The sequence below is a fragment of the Tamandua tetradactyla genome, chromosome 21, assembly GCF_023851605.1.
Source record: "Tamandua tetradactyla isolate mTamTet1 chromosome 21, mTamTet1.pri, whole genome shotgun sequence".
NCBI lineage: Eukaryota > Metazoa > Chordata > Mammalia > Pilosa > Myrmecophagidae > Tamandua > Tamandua tetradactyla.
In genome coordinates, this window is record NC_135347.1 from 25,734,946 (window position 1) to 25,755,679 (window position 20,734).

The following is a 20,734-nucleotide window of genomic DNA, read 5'->3' on the forward strand; positions in this document are numbered from 1 at the left end:
TAAATGCACTTAAGATTCAATTCTACCCAAATTGATTTATACATTCAATGCAATACCAATTAAAATCCCAAAAAGTTACTTGGCAGAAATAGAAAAACAAATAACTACATTTATTTGAAAGGGGAGGGTTCCCTAAATAGCTAAAAATATTTTGAGAAAGGAAAATAAAGTGGAATGTCTCACACTACCTGACTTTGAAGCTTATTACTAAGCTATAATGATCAAAACAGCATGGTACTGGTGTAAAGATAGATATCCTTACCAATGGAATAGAATAGTGTTCAGAAATAATCCCTCTCATCTATGGGCAATTGATCTTTGATAAGGCTGTCAAATCAACCCACCTGGGACAAAGCAACCTCTTCAATAAGTCTTGCTTGGAACTGGATATCTATATGCCAAAGAATGAAAGAGGATCCATATGTCACACACTATACAAAAATTAACTCAAAATGGATCAAAGACCTAAACATTAGAGCTAAGACCATAAAAGTTTTAGAAGAAAGTATAGGGAAATAACTTATAAATCTTGTAATAGAAGTCAGTTTCCTAAATATTATACCCAAAACATGAGCATTGAAAAAAGAAATTGATAAATGGGAACGCCTCAAAATTAAACACTTTTGTGCATCAAAGAACTTTGTCAAGAAAGTAAAAAGGCAGCCCATGCAGTGGATGACAATATCTGGAAACCACATATTAGATAAGGGTTTAGTATCCACAATATAAAAAGAGATTCTTCAACTCAACAACAAAAAGACAAACAACCTAATTAAAAAATGGTCAAAAGACATGAACAGACACTTTCAAAAGAGGAATTACAAGTGGTTAAAAGACACATGAAAAGTTGGTCAGCTTCACTAGTTATTAGAGAAATGAGAATCAACAGCACAATATCATCTGACACCCACTAGGATGGCCACTATCAAAAAAAAAAAAAAAAAAACAGAAAAGAACAAGTGCTGGAGAGGATGTGGAGAAAGAAGCAATTTATCCACTGTTGTTGGGAATGTAAAATTGTACAGACACTCTGAAAGGCAGTTCGGTGGTTTCTCACAAAGCTAAGTATAGAATTGCTATATGATCAGCAATCTCATTACGAGGTATTTACTCAGAGGAACTGAAGGCAAGGACACAAATGGACATTTGAGCACCAATATTCATGGCAGCATAATTTACAATTGCCAAGAGATAGGAACAGCTCAAATATCCATTGAGGGATTAGTGGCTAAACAAGTTGTAAGATATACATATGATGGAATATTATGCAGCAGTAAGATGGAATAGAGTTGAGAGGCTATTCTGGAAGTCATTCTTATGCAAGCTTCATTTAGATACTTGCTACCTATCATAACTTGCTAAATTCCAACCAAAACCATTCCACTCAATCCTAAAGAACACTTAGGCAAAATATAACATTCTACAAAGTTTCCATGCACAAGGGTAACTTTCCAGAAGGCTACAACATACAGATAGGTCCCTGGACCAGATAAATCCTCAAACCTAGAGGGCCCGTCCTCTCCAGAACATCAGCTAGTTCCATCTCCCTACCCCGTACTACTGGCAGTCCCTTCCAATGTGAAGAAGTTAAAATGGCCATAGCCCAAATACCCCAAAGAGTAGGATAGAAAGATCAAAAGTGATGGTGGGGTTATACAGAGAAGTAAGATTTAACAAATGAGTATGATTGCTGAATCATTAAATTCTTATTTCTTTCAGTCTCCAGCATCTTACAGCAGATAGAAGTGAAAACCTAAAATTGTGGAGTTGCAACTCATGCCAACCTTTGAAATGTGCTGTGTGTACAACTAATTGTGCTGTGTTTCAAAATTTGTTGCTTGTTTATATATATGTTATTTTTCACAAAAAGGAAAACAAAGTTGATGGTGATGATAAAAAATATTTATTCTTTCTAGCCTCATATTCTGGGGCAGCTAGAAGGAAAAACCTGAGATGAGGGTATGGTAGTCCATGATAAACTCTGGGATCTGTCCTGTAACTGCCTGTTGAAGAGTGTTTTGAAAACTATTGCTTTTCTCTTTTTTTGCTTTGTATATATTATATTATAGAAAAATAAATAAATAAATAAATAAATAAATAAATAAATAAATAAATAAATAAAGAGGTAAAAATGAACAGAGAGAAACAAGTGCTGGAGAAAGTGCAGAGAAAGAGATGTACCTAGTCACTGTTGATTGGGAAATTGAGAGGTGTAGCCCCTTGGAATGCAGTGTGGTGGTTCCAGAGGAGGCTAAGGGTGGGGTTGTCATATGATCCTGTAACCCTGTTGCTCAGTATATACCTGGAAGAACTGAGTGGGTGGACAGGAATGGACACTTGCACACTAGTGTTTATGGTGGCAGTGTTCATGATTCACAATGGATGGAGGTGTCAAAGGGTACAATGACAGATGAAGGGAAGGGGGAACTATGGTGTATGCGTACAAAGGACTACTGAGCAGCTGCAAGAAGTAATGAAGTTGTGAAGCATGGAACTGGGGGCATGAGACTTAAAGACTGTATGTTAATGAAATGTCAGAAACAAAAGACATACATCATGCCTCACTCATATAGACTAACCATAATATAAGAATTCATTGAACTGAAGTTGAGAGGATGGGCTATCAGGTTGGGGCCTATTGTAAAGGGTCCTAGATTGTGAGCTCTTACAGCAGTCACATATACTCAGGAGTTGTGACTGTTATTTATAAATTCTGAGATACTGAGCTGTTTGTATAAAACTGGCTCATTCCCAGAAACTTCAGGTATTTATGTGACACCTGAGACTCAGATTTAGAATCCTGAAACTATGAAAATCAACAATACCCCATAGAGGAACTGTGTAAAAATCTGAAAAAGGGATCAGACTTTGACTAGAGATATGAAGGAAACTGATCTGAATAGGACTAAAGTAGATCACAATACAGGGTAAAGAATGATATTGTCCATATTTTAAAATTTAAACTTCTGTGTGAGACCAAAGGGAGAGTTGTTTATTTGGTGCAATTTATATTTTGGGTAGTGCATTAACTTATTTAACTTGTATGGTCAGTTTAGTTGAACACCATAAGTACATGGAATCTTGAATAAGGTGTGAGATTTTGTTGGTTTGTCAGGTTAGTGTGAGGCCCTGATATATCCCAACGTAATTGGGACGGTGAATAAAGAAGTATTTACAAAGTCCCCTTGGAGAATGGAGAGAAAGGAGGAAATAGTCAACTTCCCCATTTGGAGAATTTCTGATATTCTCACAAGCAGTGGGAAAAAACAAACCAATAGGCCGAGCTCTCAATCTTGGGGTTCCTTCCTATGAAACTTATTCCTGCAAAGGATAGACTAAACCTACTTATAATTATGCCTGAATTACCCCAAGAGAACCTCTTTTGTTGCTCATATGTGGCCTTATCTCTTAGCCAACTAGGCAAGTGAACTCATTGCCCCCATATGTGAGACATGACTACCAGGGGCATAAATCTCCTTGACAATGTGGGACAGAACTCCAAGGTTCATCTGGTTTCTGGCATCAGGAATTGAGAAGCTTTCTTGACTAAAAGAGGGAAGAGAGAAATGAGACAAAAGAGTTTCAGTGGTGAGAAATTTCAAACATAGTCAAGAATTTATCCTGGAGGTTATTCTTATGCATTATATAGGTATCCCTTTTTAGTTTCTGGTGTATTGGAATGGCTGGATGGAAGTATCTGAAACTGTTGAGCTGTATTCCAGTAGCCCTGATTCTTGAATACAACTGGATAAAGATATAACTTTTACAGTGTGACTGCGTGATTGTGAAAACCTTGTGTCTGATGCTCCTTTCATCCAGGGTATGGACAAATGAGTAAAAAAAAAATTTTGGATAAAAAAATAAACCAGTAATAGGGGGAGTAAGGGGTAAAATAATTGGATGGATGGATGGAAATACTACCAGACAATGAGAGCAAGATGTATGTGATATGGGATGTATGAGTTTTTTTCTTTTTTGTTTTTTATTGCTTTTTCTGGAGTGATATAAATGTGCTAAAAATTATCAGGGTTATGAATACACAACCATGGGATTATGTTGTGGACCATTGATTGTACACCATGTATGGACTGTATATGTGTGAATATTTGTCAATAAAAATATTTTTAAGTAAACAAAATAATATTTCACATAAACTACATCCTCCTAAAGCTTTCAAATTTTAGTCAGTTATTATTTTGATTGATTACAGCTCTATCCTTAAAAACTAGAACTCTGCCTTGCACATAGTGGCATTCAATAAATACTTTTGAATGAAGGAATGAATGAATAAATAATTTTATTAACTAAAATTAGGAACATAAGCACGAAGGGTAGAAAAGGTCTATAGAGTTCTTCAAATTCAAATCAAAAAGTACTCTCTTGAGGTGCACAGGTAGTTCAATGGTAGAATACTCGCCTTCCAGGCAGGAGACCTAGGTTTGATTCCTGGACCATGCATGCCCTCCCCCTGCCCCAGAAAAGTACTCTCTTGTTAAGAAGAAGAAGGAGATTATTTCATTCTCAAATCAGTGGTAGAAATTTTCAGCAAAAAAAATTGTCTTCTGTAGTAATGATGAAAATGTTCTAAGATTAATCATGAAGATGAATGCAAAACAATGTGATGATACTGTGAGCCAATGAGTGCATACTTTGGATCAATTGTACTGTGCATGAATGAATCTCAATAAAATTGCATTAAAATACATATGAAAATAGTTGCATTGCTTAAATTTCTAACATATATTTTAAAACGAATATATAAATTTTGGCTAGCCGGTACACTGCTTTTCTTTTAAAATTAAATTTTCAACAAATTTTGAGCTAAACTTTTATTCAAAATATACCAAATTAGGGATTAAAGAAGGAAATGTCCAGTGTTCTAATAGATTTCTCTAACTTGGAAAAACGAATAGTATAGAAAAATATTTTAAGATATCCATTTCTGAATGTTAGCATTATAAGTTGACTAAATTTTTTTTCAAAAATAAATTAATTCCAGGACTAAAACAGATGAAATTCAACATACCGATATTCCTCAAGGAAATATAGAAAAATAGTTTAGTGGTTTATTTCACTGGGTTTATTATTTTAATGTTATTTGATTTTGAAATTGAAGCCTATTCTTATTTTTATACTGTTTGCAATTTATTTTATAATTCTGTTTTTCACAATAATAGACCTGAACCAGCTAAGATGAAGTAAGAACATCTTAACAAGATAAAATTGCAGGGGGTAATTAAATATGCACAAAGTAATTATTGCACCGAAACGTCCAGGTGATATGGGACATCTTCTAGCACTGGGGATAAGGAAGAATATTATTTTTTCTAAGTTTAGAAACTACAAAAATCTCATGGATTTCAAGGTGCAAATTAAACTTTAATCATCAAAGACTCAAGTTTAATTTATTCTTATTAAATCACAGAATTTTAGATGTAGAAGGACTTTTAAAGATTATCTGTTGGAACTCATTTCTTTTATCTCAGAAAACTGAGACAAGGAAAGGTAATGAAATTTGCAAAATGCCCTGTATGGAATAGTAGAGTGAGTACTAAAATTGCATCTATCGAATGAATAAAATAGACAAAGATTCAAATCCTAATTGTTATATTATTTAAGCTTGCTTTGATTTTTCTGATATCAAATTTCATTAATCAAAAAATCAATGATGAATCAATATATATTCACAAGATGACATTAGTTAGCTAATGAAAGTAATTGATAAACACATTAAAATATTTTAATACCTGTGAAATATTTAGTATCACGGAAAGGAAAATTGGAATTCTACTTTCAACAAAGGAAATTTGTAGGTGAATATTCTCAATCAACAAGAAAACTCAGATTTAAATAAATATCTAATAAAAGATTAGAGAGTTAAAATGCAGGATAAATGTGAAAGTACAATATAGTAGAGGGAAAAGAAGAAAAAGCTATGAGACCAACATTTCATGCCTCTCTTCTTCTCATTTACTGAGTCGAAAGGAGCAGCTGATATATTCAAAAGCTAAACAGAAAATGACCTCTCATGGTCTTTAATTACAGCAGACATCCTGGCATTCTAAGGAATTAGGATATAAACTTTGGTATTTGGGATCCTCGGTGGAAGAGAAACAGGTGAATAAGCCAGGATTCCATAGGTGGCTCTTGGGAAGTACTACACCATAGAAATGAGTTGAATTAGAATTTAAAAAATCTTCTCAGAGACTGTAACCTAACTCTAAATCAGCCCAATTTATGAGTAAATGAAGGTGATCTGTCTCTTTGCTACCTGTCTGGCCAAAGCAAAAATCCTCTCTAGACGAAGATAACATTAGCCAGATCCTAAAATTCTCTCTTTATTTTTTCATATAAACCCTAAACATTCTAACAAAGAAAAAATAGGCATGTATAAAGAACTAAGGATTGACAGAACTGAGAACAGACCCAAAAAACATCCTGAAGACTTATTAGCTATAGATGATAAAATAAGTGTTATTAATGATTTAAAAAACTAAAAGACAAAATGGAGAATTTCACTAGAAAATGGGAAACCATAAAATTACAAATAATAATCCTAATACTGAAAATATAATTAATGAAAATAAACAATCAATAGACAGCTGTAAAAAAACAGATAGAGCATTAAAAGAAGAGTTATCTGGAAAATTGAATAAATAATCCAGACTGACACATGAAGAGAAAAAAAAGCAAAAATGCAGAGAAGTATCTAAGAGATCATACAATACAGTGAAATAGCTAACATATTCTAATTGTATTTCAAATGGGAAAGGAGATAAAATAAAGCAAAAGAAGATATTTAAAAGTATAATGGCCGAAAATTTTCAAAATTTTAACAATAGATATGTGAAGCATGATTATTCTAAGAAGGATATATGTAAAGAAATCAACACCTAGGCATTTGATAGCTATTCTGATTAAAATTACAATTTAATTTAATTTTTATAATAGAATAATTATTAAACAATATTAATTTTTAAAAAAGGAGCAATAAGGCTAAGGTGATTTAGTAGAAGTCAGAGAACAGTGGAATGAGGTATTTAAGAGAATAAAAGAAAAATAACTGCTAATTAAAATTCTATATCTAGTGCAAATATCATTCAACAATGACTTATGTAGCAAAATTTAAGATAAAAACAATTGTATCTCTCAGTGAACACTGACAAGGTTCTTTCAGCACAAAGACAATTGATTCAGTTGGAAGCATGGAAATATAAGATGGAAAGAGTGGCTAGGGGGCTATTTCTAAGTGAGAGTTGGCCATATAAAATAAAAATAACTTCTTGTAGCATTTATGAATTTATAATAAATATAGCACAAAATGCAAAAAAAAGAAAAAGGAGATAAAATGGGGGAAATGGTGTTTGCATTCTTTGTGCTTTATAAAGGGTCTAACCTACCAGGAAGATGTAATGAATCAAAGCATGTTGCATCTAAATTCACAGCATCAGTACTTAATATCTTTTAAATGACAGAAACTTTATAAGAAGCAAGTAAACTCAAAATTACAGGGGAGATTTTTATCATACATCTTAGTAACTGTCAAAACAAACAGGTGAAAAAATTGCAAGGAAACAGAATATTTATTTAACACAATTAACAAAAAATTTAATACAGGGTGCACAGGTGGTTCAGTGGTAGAATACTCGCCCTCCATGCGGGAGACCCGGGTTCGATTCCAGGGCCATGCACACACCCCCTCCGAAAAAAAAAGTGTGAGAGGTATGTTCAGCTTTAAGTATGAGAACCAAAAGTATATATTCTGAATCAGGTATGGTGGAGTAAAGTTATAACTTGCCATCTTACATATAACAATTATAAACTTTTGATAAAATATAGCAAATAAGCAGTAAATAACTTCCCAAACACTTCCAATGGGCTCTAGAGAGTGAACAAAAAACAGTTACATTTTGAAAGAGTTCCAAAACTTCAAAGAAGAGAAGAACATGGGGTAAGATTTTCACAGTTGCTAAGGATAGGCTGCATTTGCAGTAGAGCGCAGGGTAGTTGAAATTCCAACAGAAAACATGCTTTTCGGTCTGAAGAAATAGGGGAAAGAAACTGAGTCAATTGCAACTACTGGTCAGTGAAGTGGGCATCACTGAAAAGGAGGGAGATAAGGGACATTCAAGTTCTTTATATAAATTCTGTCCAAATTATGCTGGCCTCTGAATATATGTGCATGGTATAGAATAAAACAGACTGGGGTTAATATCTGAGATTTGAGTTGCTGCCTACTACAAGTGTGGAAGTTTGGGTCTAAATTAATTGATTGCTAAGACCAATCTTAAATTGACCATACACTAAAATTATAAGAAAATGGCTTTAACACAGTTATTATAAATATACATTAGCCATATACATCATATACATCAGCCATCCTAAGAATTTATCCAAGAGTAATGAGAGAACATATGAACCCAAAGGCGTGTGCATTAATGCACTAATAGTTTTATTCACAATAGCCAAATATTGGAATAACCCAAGTGTCCCTCAACTGTGAAATGGATAAACAGAATATAGTATGACAGAAAATTATTCGTCTAAAAAGAAATGAAATTCTGCCATATACAGTATGGATGAACCTCGGTATCATTGTAATAAAAGAAGTCAGAGACAATGTGAATATACTGTATCATTCCATTTATAGAAAAATCCTGACAAAACACAAATTGCACAATTGTGGCAAAAGTGTACCAGTGGTTGTTTGAGCTGTGTGCAAGGAAAAGATGGATGATAAGTGGGCCAGAGGACCCTTTTGGGAGTGAAGGAAACTTTCAGTATTGTTATTATGATTGTGAATATGGATTCATGGATGTCTACTTCTGTAAAAACTCATCAAGTCAAACACTTTAAATGGATATGGTGCATGGCACATTATAAATCAATTAAGTTTTAGAAAAATGCACTGGAAATGTCTCTTTAGACACATCTCTTGGAAATGCCAGCCTTGAGAACACATTTCTCTGGATATGTAATGAAAGCGAAAGCTTCTTAAGTCCGGTGGAAACATGGAATCCAGCTATTTCAAGAGCAAACATAGTATAAATAAACATGGTCAGCATGTGTGCAAACATTTGGGAAGGATTCAGGTTGTGTGCTAGTTGAGGGGATATGGAAATTCTAAGAGATCTGAGCACTAGCAAAGGCCTGGAATGAGTACACAGTGTGAGGGTAAACTGGGAGTAGAATCAGATGGTTGAATCAGTAGTTTCACTGGGAAGCAGTAAAATCCAGCTAGACACTTCATGACAGTAAGTGGAGCCATGAGATTATGTAAACCCCGCTTTCGTAGTATATAAAGACAGTATTTAGAAAAGAAAGGTATAGCTTCACATGTACCAACTTGACAAGGTTGAATTATATTGCCCATGATTTCCTTCCTTGTATGTTTCTGGTTAGGTGGGCGACAAGGGCGGGTCTTGGGGTAGTAGAAAGGTAGAAGGGAAGTCGTAGTGTTTGGAAATGCACATATGTATTCTTGCCGATCTGCTGATTCACCTCTTTACTATGAAGCAGAAGCTAAGCCTACAATTGCCCTATCTCCCCCAGATCACTTTCTCTCATCCCTGAGCTATGTGTGCTTGCATCTGTGATGAAGGGGCCCAGCTTCTGCAGATACTGTCATCTCCAAGGTCAGAAGCAACAAGAATGGACACAGATTTCACTCCATGCCCGTAGGGTTACTGATCGCACTTGTGCGTTCCAGTCTCCATGTGATCTTCTTCCCTGTCTGCCCTGAGGACGTCAAACTGCAGCAAGGAGACACAGCCTTACAGACGCAGCCTTCATCAGTCCCTGCAATGATGTAAGCCAAACTTCAGTAACAGATCTTATAATCTTGATCTTCGTTTATCTGTGTATTTGAACTCTATGTATGCGTATACAAACATATTTACATATATATAAACTTTCAAAATATTCATATATATTCATATGCATGCACATATACATAATCTTGTTCTTTGGTTGAATCTCTAATGCAATGAATAAAAAGAAAAGAGAAGAAAAAAAAATGGATTTGGCCAAAAGAATGTATTTAAATTACAAATTATCAGATTGGACCAAATTTCTTCCAACTCTCCCAGTAAGGTAAAATGATTGCAATAGTAGGAAATGAATAAAAGTGTGTGCAGGCATGTGCGTCTGTGTGTATACCCCTTTCTCATCTTCAATCCTAAAACAGTCCTTTCTCAGTTTATGTTAGATGATTCATCATATGTTCCCATCACACTCTCCACTTTTCCTTCACAACATTCATTACCATTGTTATGCAATTACACTTATTAATGTAATGTTTGTTAGTCGATCCTATGCTAAGAAAGTGCATCCAAAGTTAAAAGAAAAACAACTTTCCCCACTGCTTAATGTTGCAAAACTGCTTCATTCCTCCTCTCCTGAGTTTAATAATTTAGGGGGCTTTGTTTGCTATTTCCCTGGTATTAACCACAATGAACATGAAAAATCTATAAAAGCAGAAACAGTAAACAAAAATAGGAGAATTCTTCTAATACGCCCTTTCTAGGATTTTTTCTTGCTGCAATCAGTCTTAAAAAATTTTAAACATAAGCTCAAGATAGCAAAAATAATTCAACTTTGAAATCCATTGAAAAAGTGAAAACAAAAAGTTTTGAAATTGAGATTACCTTAATGGAGCAACTCAAAAACTTGGAGAAGGTTTGAAGAAGGGGAAAATGTGTGAAAAGAAAGAGAGCAAAAGGTTTGAATTCCAGGATAAAGAAACTAAATATAACAGAACAGAAAATGGTAAAACCCTTGGGATGGTTAAACGGGGAAATTCATGGTTGAAATACAGAGAAGGAAAGTAAATTTCCAATAACATTAAATACATTTGAGATAGGGCAAAAGTCAATTGTACAGTAATCTAAAATGAGTCAAATGTTTGCATTAGTAAATGACTAAAGGAATTAGGATTAAAACACTATTCTTAGAGGCATGGTAGTTTAAGAAAATGTGACACTTGAAGCATTATACCATATTTTATGCTATTGTAATGAAACATTCATGGTGCAAAATATGTTGGAAAGCATATAGACTTTGGACTCAGGGAGACCCATATTTCAGTTTTATCTGGATGTTACCTTTCAGACTGTCAAAGCTTTAATTTCCACCTTTAAAAATAGAGGTAGTATATACTATATTGTAAAATAACTGAGTCAACAGATCTCAGTTTGACTTCTTAAACTGGTATTAGCTTGTGAAAATGTCTTTACTTCTCTCGTTCTACAAATTAAAAATGCTCATAACCGTTATATAATTGAAGTGAGGATTTATTGAGTTGGCAAATGAAAAGCAACTAATAAAATATCTGACACTTTACACAGGTTCAATAAAAGTTAGTTTTTTTCATTCCTTTTTCTGAATATCGAGAGTGCAAAATGTGACATAAAACAGTTGGCAAGATATTAGATTAGGAAAGAGATTTGTCTTAGTGTAGGGGAATTTATTTTCATATTTTCAAAGAATTGAAGCTAAGATTTCAACTGTTAAATCTAAAATTACTTTATTAATTTACTTAAAGATTTAACAAGGATACTTAAAGGACACATTCCCTAGGATCAAATATTTAAGCAAAGGTTATCTGAAATACACAAACCTTTGAAAATATCTGAAATAAGATTCCATTTCCAGCAGTCTGACAGTAAAGCCACATGAAGAAATTAACTTGATACTTGATAATTTACAACAAATACACTTTTAAAGTACTGCTGCCCAAGACAAATAAAAATGAAGATAAGCCAATGAGGTAAAACTGAAACTGGGATAATAGGTACACACAAAAAAACAGGGTTGCGCTCAGGAAAAATGGCAATGTCTGATTGGCAATGGAAAAAGTGAACCTGACGTTCTCCACAAGATAGACTGAAGACTGACCCTGAAATTATCCCATGGGTCTGTGACTATTGAGGGGTAAAGTGGCTTTGGGTTGGTGCAGCCTCTGGATTCTGGAAGGAAAAACCACAATTCTCACGCAAAGAAACTTATCACAATTTAATTCCTTAAACTGCAATAGAGAAATTCAGCAAGGCCAAAATTCTGGCACTGCTCAAAAGACTAATAAATGGAAGAAAGAAAACCCTCTGGTAAGCCTGATTTAAAGAAAGAGAACACAAATAATAGTAGAAATGGAAAAGAGGATACTCCAAAGATAGAGCATGGATTACAAAGTTAATAAATGAGCATTATGAAAACTTAATGGCAATAAAGATTAAAATGTTAACATTAAATGGATAACTATCGTGACATAGGTAATTTAATAAAACTGGTTCAAGAGCAAAGAAGAAATGTATATTATCACTATGGAAATGGAATCACTGAGTAAATCTTCTTGTAAAGTCACCAGGTTGAAATTGTTCTACAGGAAAGTTCAAAGTTTCTAGTAATTTAAAATGATAACCTTAACCATCCCTTATACATAATGGGGGAGAGAATTGAGCAAGTCTTGTATTACCTTCAATCCAAAACCAGTCTAGAACTGTGAAAGGCAGCAAAATTCTAAAACAAATATTGGCAGGCAAGTGTATACATATAAAAAGTGGTGCAGGCTATATCCTAAGAATGCAAAGCGTGGTTTCACATTTAAAAATCCATAAATAGAATTCACCCCATTAACAGACTAAAAATAAAAAATCCAGGGGGTGTGAAAGTAGTTCAATGGTAGAATTCTCACCTGCCATGTGGGAGACCCGGGTTGGATTCCCAGCCCATGCACATTCCAAACAAACAAAGAAATCAACAAAAACAAACAAAGATTGAACAAATGGTGCTGCAACAACGGGATACTCACATGGGAAAAAAATGAAATGTGACCCTGCCAAAAAGCATGCCAAAAAAAAAAAATCCGTATTATCATTTCAATCGATGAAGAAAAATCATATGATGAAATATATTATCCTTTTAATGAGCAATCCCTGGCAAATTAGGAATAGGAAGCAACTTCCTAAACTCTATCAGAAACATTCAATAAACATAATTTCTTCTCAGAAAACACTAGAAGCATTTTGTTTATATCGATAGCAAGAGGAAGAATATTATTGCAAACTGATTCTATTTATAAAAATCAAGTCCTTAGCCAGCGTGAGAAAAAAGTAACTTTGAGAGAAAAAAAACAAGCTTTAATTATTAATGAATCATATGAATATTTATACTTGAAACACCCCAAATTTATCTATAGAAAAATTACTAAAAGTATTTCAGAATTAACAAATAAATATCAGCATAAACAATGATTGCACTTCTATTTATCAACAAAAGTAGTTAATAAACATATTTTTAAAACAATCTTTTGGGGGTGCAAAGGTAATTTAGTGGTAGAATTCTCACCTGCCACACAGGAAACCCAAGTTCAGCTTCCAGTCCATGTACTGCCCCCCTCAAAAAAAGTGCTGTAATAATGGGATAGTTACATGGAAAGAGAAATGTTACCCCCACCACACAGCATACAAATAAATAAAAACAATATTCAACAAGAACAACAAAACTTTGTGGTATTAAGGGATATAATTATCAAAAGATATGCAAGAACTTTAAGTAGGAAGTGTGAAGAAAATTGAATGATGTTAAAAAATCCAGATAAATGAAGAAATACACACCATTTTCAAGGACAGAACTCATCATGAAGATTGATCTATTCATCTATTGCATTTACAGCCAAACCAAATAGTTTGGATTTTGTTTTACATGTTTTATTTGAAATTGTCAATAATGATGCAAAGACATCCAATTGGAAAAAAAAATATTTAATCAATATATCAGACATACACAAAAAATTAAATGCAACATGGACTAAATATTTTATTGTGAAAAATATCCTAGAAATAGATGATAATATATCTTTATATCTTCATACTAGAGAAGAATTTTTATTAAAGGAGAAATTAAATGTTAGCTGTAAATAAATTCATTAATTTAATAGAACTTATGTTCATCATACCAAAAAGAGGGTTCAAAGGTAAATCGCGAATTTATGGAAGATACTTTCTAGCATCTATAAAAGAAGAATTATAAATATTTATGGGTTGTGTGGAGCATAAAGGAAGCTTCAATGATATTACTAATGTTGGAACTCACATGCTGGGTGGATAGATTCACCAGCCTTAACTTTATTTTTAAGCTTTATAACATAATGGGTTTTGGGGTTTCAGCTCATATTACTTATATTCTTATTTATTTTATGTATCAAATATTTCATAGTAATTGTTTCAGTTATTGCATAAGAATCCTTCCTTGCATCATTGTAGAATTTGGCATTCTAAAAATCACTCTGCAATTTACACAAACAAGAACTAAAATACAAAAATATAAATCATTGGCTAGCAATGATTTTGAGCTTATGGGGGATTTTGAATTTAGGAATTTAAATTCATATAAACTGTTATTCATGAATTCCTTTTTCCTTTGAACTCTCATCCATTTTCTTTGTCATGCTCTTTCTTTGCATCTTGAATTAAGATACTGAAATCCTGTTTACTTTTCAGTATGCCATATTCAGCTGATGTCCAATCCTGCTGATGTCTCTGGGCTAATAAATACAACATTTGGCACATGGACATCAACACACACAAAGCCCACTGCCAGCACCAGCAGCTTGCACAATCTGTGCTTGGAAATTTACATTGATCATAATTACTGCTCCACCTGTATTAAATAAAGCTCTTTCTTCTGTCCTTAGGAACAAAGCGCTTTCCTAAGTATCAGCAATAGATAGCACAGTAAGTATATGTCAAGATATGTGGAACAACAAAGCACTTTTCAGCATATGACTTAGAAGAGTATTGTCAACTTGTTGATATATATATATTTTTTTAATATGGAAGAGAGGTGCTTATTAGCAGTGATTTTATGTGTTTATCAACTTTTTTTTGTATACTGTATAGCAAGGTCATATTTCATTATTTTTTCCACGTGAGTACCCCATTATTGAAGCACCATTTGATGAATTTTGTTTCCATTTTTTATTTGTTTGGTTTTTGCTTATTTGTTTGTGTTTTGGGAAGTGCATACACCAGGAATCGAACCCAAGATTCCCACATGGCAGGAGAATTCTACTGCTGAGCTATCCTTGTAACCCCGTTTATCAACATTTTCTAATCTGCATCTTGGTTCTGTAAAGAGATGTCTATAGTAAAGCTCATGAATTGTTTCTAGAATCCATTATCAATTAAGCAGACAACATGCTTTGAGCATCATTTTTATTTCCAGTAGTCAGGGAGATATATATATATATATATATAGCAGATATGAAGCCTGCTAGTTTGCCCTTAAGAATGCCCCTTAATGGAGAAAAATGAATAATCAGAAAAGACTCATTTTGTTTTGCTGAGTAGAGATTTAAAAAAAAATATTCAAAAGCTGTCAAAATTACTTACTGATTTAGTGTTCTAATGGTAGTTGTGAACAGTTACATTCCAAAAAACCAGAAGTCTCCTGAATGGAACTCAGCATATTTTCTCATACAAATATTAATTTGTAAGTTGGTTTTTTAATCTTCATTTAAAAACACCAATGTGTTAGAACCCGTGGTTACACTGAACCTGTCTTTCTTCTTTTTTATCTACATTTTCTGCCGTTGAAGCAGGCCCAAAAATAGCCAGATACAATAGAGAACATAAGAATGCAAAAGTAAAAAATAAAAAACAAATACATGAAATAGAGAAGTTTTTAAATAAATGATATATTATATTAAATAAGATATCAATTAATAATAATAAATGATAAAGCAGTTTGAAGTCTGTGTTTCCATTCCTGCAATTTTTTCATTGGAGCCTCTGGGCCTTTGCTTTCGCCTTTACATTGGCTATCCCTGGAAATCTCTTCTTGCCTGTCCTTTCCCCATGTGCTGATCCTCCTTATCTAATATGAACTCTTCATTCAAATCAGCATAAATATCTCTATCTCTGTACCCCCTCACTGACCACAACCCCCATCCACAATTCATAATGAATTATCTGCCTTCCCTTTTGGTTCTCATGGCACTTTGTAATTATCATATCAAGTCATTAAACAATTTGAAATTGCACTGCAATGTATATTCCTAACTAGGTGACAAACTTTAAAATAATGAGCAGGCTGTTCATTATTTTTTCTCTACTGATCTCCTTGATAACTGACACATAATAAACAACAGATACTTATATAGTTTTAAAGTCATGCTTAAAGTTCTAAGTCCTGTCTATACTTCCGGAAAAAGGGTTGCTATTTTAAAACCAGTTGTAGACTTTTTAGGATGGTCTTATCTTCATAATGCTTTGCAAGGAAAGCAGACAATTTTTATATATGAGAGTAATAGCTCTAGAGAAAAGTATTAGAAGTCAAAATAGATTAAGACTTAAAAACAGTGATATCACTGGAATCTCTGACCATGACAAGTCCCTTATTCCCAACATTTTACCAAAATGAACAGACACATTTATTTCTGTAATTAAATAGCAGTCATGTGCAATTTATCAACTTTTACCAATGCAGGGGAAGAGATGTAGGGGGAAAATTGTGTTTGAAGAAAGTAACTTCAAGGACCCAGCATGAATTGCCCGGTAAGGGATAGACAGAAACACAGACATTGAGAGCTCAGTTATTATTAAGCATGTCTCTCTTTTCATACAGACTATGACATCGATTTCAATCTCTCTTCCTCATAGGAGAAACAGCTACCATACTTCACTTTAAAAATATGTAATATTATACAGATGCCCAATCACTCACATAAAATTCATTTTACATTTTGTCGGTACTTACTATACCAAATCATAAGAAGCAGTCACTATTTTACCATAGCATAGCATAAGAAGAGTTATGTTATCATCAAAACTATGGAACTCAAACACACGTCTTGATCAGGCTTTGACAAGTAGGCTTGACTGGAATTTTGCAAGGACTAATAGACAACTAAAACCAATAATAAAATCATCAATTGATTGTAGATAATTTCTCTTTTACTGTTTCAGAATTAGCTAGGTGATATGTAACGTTCTAGTTGGCAATTCCATCACAAAGAATAGCATGATTGATGAAGTTGGAATGCTCTAAGAGTTTCCAACTGTAAGTTGAGGTCTCTCTATATTAGGCTTACATAGTCACAAGTTTAAGGACTTGGACTTGAAAATGTTCCACAGGTCTGATAAATTTTCATAAATAAAAGAAATTTTAACATAGCCACAAAAATAAAAAAAAGAAATCAAATTTAGGTCCTAGTATATCATTATTTTTTCTCATTGAGGTTTTCATTATTCATTTACTGCTTTTTCGTTTTAACCCCAGACTGCTAAAAATCAAACAAGCCACCAAATCAGGGAGCACAAACATTACTTACATTGTTATTCTTTTTCTAGGTAAAGGCTTTGTACTTCCAATAAAAAATACAGCTAGAGTCACTTATTTGTAATAAATGGCATCGATCAAATTTCTTAAACATTAAAATTTTTAAAGACATTTTGTGTTTTCAAATGAAAACAGCTTGGAAATATAATTACTATGGACAGTTAATGATCAATTAAACAGGGCTTTTTAGTTAGGGAAAAAACGAATATCTTATTTGCCATAATATCACTTAAATACTCCCATCTTCAGGCTAAGCAATGCTTTTCATTCTGAAAGAAATGAATACTTCATAAAATTCCCATGGTATACATGGGACATTCATTGTTTAGAGAAGAAAGACAGTTTAGTTCACTCTTATCAGGCTCATAAGATTTCCCTAAAGAAAATATTTGCCTCAAAGAATTGTGATGCATTTTCTGAGGAATACAGTCATTAGTGACACTGAACTCTGGCCAATATCTCAAGTTATGCATATGAAAAATGTTAAAACTCCTCACTGCTTCCATAGTTATCCTGACTTTGTCTCATTATATATACCAGATATAACATTCTGAGCTGCTACTCCAGTTTTAGACCTAAATTACACATGTAAACTTTGTAGTTGGCCATGAACTTCTCATTTATGCAGAAACAACTTTGCAGTTATTTGTTACACAAACCTATTGAGAGCATGCTTGCCTGTTGGCTTGTGTGAACATTTTGCTGAACAGCTGCTCTGGCTTTAAAATTTGGACTTTCCAAGTGCTGTTTGAAATACCAGTAGAAAATGTGAAAAGAAAGAGGAAAGCATGAATACTTAAATATCATCATCTCTAACTTGAAATTTATGCTTTTGTCATTCTACATTTAGGGAATGGACAATTAGTCAAAACCAAAAAATGGTAGAAAACTGGAAAATTTGGCTTCAGATCATTTAAAATAGTATGAAAGGATAGATAGTTATATAGATAGATCAATTGATCAACAGCAAAAATGAGAAAATACTAATGATTATTAAAAAATATTAAATGTAAAAGAGAATAACTAAAACCCTAATAAGATGTAATAAAATGACTATAAATTAATAAGATTCTTCTGAAGGGCACAAGTAGGATAGCATTATCTATAAAATGGATATTATTGGTTGTTTTGAACCAAAAACAGAACCTAAAGAAAGTAATGTATTGTGCATTCACACAATGATAAACCTCACAGCCATAAAAAGCAGTATTTGGGGGTCTTTTCTTTTTTCACATGGGCAAGCACCAGGAATCGAACCAGGTCTCCAGCATGGCAGGCAAGAATTGTGCCACTAGCCACCATCACACCACCCAGGGGCCATTTTTATTGGCAGGAAATTTTTCCACACTTAATTGTTGAGTGAATGAGTTAGTTTCTTTAAAATAGTTTTAATATGATACCATTTCGATAAATAACTGTGTGTGTGTATGTAGTGTGTGTATGTAGTGAGTGACTGTGGTGTGTGCAAAGACATAGCTCACTAATCTGGTCTTTGAAGTACCATAATGACCCTCAAATTTCAGTGGTTTATTATAATATTTATTTCTTATTTATGTTATATTTCAGTGGTGGTGAACTGGTTGCTATTGTTCTGTATTTTAGTTTTCTGTTTCTGTGTAGCAAATTACCATAAAATTAGCAGCTTAAAATCACACCCATTTATCATCTCACAGTTCTGTAGGTTAGAAATCCAGGTGCGCCCATTTGGGCTCTCTGCTTGAAGTCTCCCAAGGCTGATGTCAAGGCTCCAGCCAGCTTGGGCTCTCATCTAAAGACTCTGAGGAAAATCTTCTATGCTTCTTCAGTTTTTTGGCAAATTTCAGCTTTTTGCAATTGCAGGGCAGAGACCTCTATTTTCTTACTGGCTGATGGCCAGGGAGTGGTCTCACCTCCTAGAAGCTTGTCTTAAGTCTTTGCCTTGTGGCCTCCTCCATAGCCGAGAACCTCTTTTGCATTGAGTCCCTCTTTTGCTTTGAATCCCTCTGATTTCCTCCTCTACTACTAATCAGATAAAACACTTTGCTTTCAGAAGGTTTATGTGATTAGGTTAAGCTTGTCTGGATAATCTCACTATCTTAAAGGCTATTTATCAAGAGCCTTAATTACATTTTCAAAATCTCTTTTGCCATGTACTATAACATAATCATGGAGTCACACCAGAAGCAAGGGTCATGGGTGCCTCCTTAGAATTCTGCCTACCCTAGGCTCTATTCTAGATTATATATCATTCTATGACTTGGCTGAAAGAAAAGCCCTTTTATTCCTTTATGATAAACAAGGAGCAAGTGGAAACACACAATGTACCAATAACTTTTTCTTAGACAAGATGTGCAACCTGCCCACCTATTTACTGTTGACCAAAGTGAGTCACATGGATAAGCACAATGCTAACGAAGCCATGACGTGTGTTTCCCCAAAGAGGAGCTATGCGTAACATGGCAACACGACTTACATAGGCAGGAAAGGGGGTGAGTGATTCTTAAGACCAATAATTTGATAAACTAGACACAGAGGGTGATACTTAGAAATATGCTATATTGGATAGCCCTGAATAGAGTGAAATAATTTGGCTTGTTTTATTATTTATTGTTATAGCATTTCATTTTTCAAAATTTATGTGATTTTTTTAACAATTGAGAGAAATAAAATATTTTATTTTGGAAAAACTAACAATTTAAGCCATAAAGTTAGTGATTTTTAAAATCTGCTTTATAGATGAGGAACATTAGTGAAAGGTAGGCTGTCCTCTGTATTATAACTAGTATTTTAAATTCTGCATTATTGCTTCCAAAATATTTTAAAACACATTTTTAAATTTAAGTTTTGATCCACACCAAGGAGGTATTATTTGTGTTTTACTTACAAGGGAGAATGGCGTTTGTAAGATGGCCAGAATCAGAAACCAGATTCTCTGTCTATGAATTTGGTGCTCTCTGAAATTCCATGATAACCCTTAGCTATATAAAAATTAATAATAACGGTTAATATTTATGGACACTTACTATGTGCCAGACAATTCATGGCTCTCAATGAAGATGCATTTCTACTATATTCTTAGATAACTTTTAAAATCTATGGTGATATCTAGTTAATACTAAATAAGTAAGAGATATGACTCAAAAAAGATGATATTTTTCTTTGATTATAATCTAAAAACAAAAGCAACAACATTAAAATGCACGCATAAAAGTGCGAATAAGAGGCATGTACAGGTTAATTCTATGGTTTTAATAGAAATGTACACTTACTAATTCTGTATTCTGACAAGCTGGTGCACCCCTTACCTTTCTAACTATAGTTGGTCTACAGGAGCCGACCAATTGGCAAGGAATTCAAATTAGATTACACTGTACCAGAGACCTCTGATTCTCATCTAGCTCAAGGCACAGGGGGTGTC

The 20,734-nt window shown here is 33.6% G+C and overlaps 1 long non-coding RNA gene across 5 annotated transcripts in view; it reads left to right on the plus strand.

The window, feature by feature from the left end:
• The window catches only part of LOC143665533 (uncharacterized), an 84,355-nt gene that overhangs the window by 18,788 nt on the left and 44,833 nt on the right, over positions 1-20,734 (plus strand). For 3 of the 5 annotated variants that reach the window (XR_013167040.1, XR_013167044.1, XR_013167042.1), the window contains exons 2-4: positions 9,553-9,808; positions 14,693-14,732; positions 16,486-16,553. This is a non-coding gene — a long non-coding RNA (uncharacterized LOC143665533). The remainder of the gene's footprint in view (positions 1-9,552; positions 9,809-14,692; positions 14,733-16,485; positions 16,554-20,734) is intronic. The other 2 variants (XR_013167041.1, XR_013167043.1) reach the window with 1 other exon arrangement.